This window comes from Penaeus monodon, chromosome 32 (assembly GCF_015228065.2).
Source record: "Penaeus monodon isolate SGIC_2016 chromosome 32, NSTDA_Pmon_1, whole genome shotgun sequence".
In the NCBI taxonomy this organism is placed as follows: Eukaryota; Metazoa; Arthropoda; class Malacostraca; order Decapoda; family Penaeidae; genus Penaeus; species Penaeus monodon.
The window spans coordinates 20446345-20446603 of NC_051417.1; positions in this window are offsets into that span (position 1 = coordinate 20446345).

Here is a 259-nt window from a genome sequence, read left to right on the forward strand (position 1 = left end):
TACTACAATCAGAGCTTTCCACTGCGCCAAATTCCAGCTGAACCTGAATAGATCATTAAAAGCGTGCGTGCGCGACCTTCCACACAATGACATTTGGGGGCTATTACAAGCAATTATCCTCGACGGCGGACTAGACCTGAAATGAGCATATCCAGGCCTATCATATGCCTATTGCAGCTGGCTTTGATGGTTGTAAGGTGGGCGGAGATCAAAAAGATTCGTGGTATGGGGGGTGGGGGTGATTTTCCTAATGGTGATT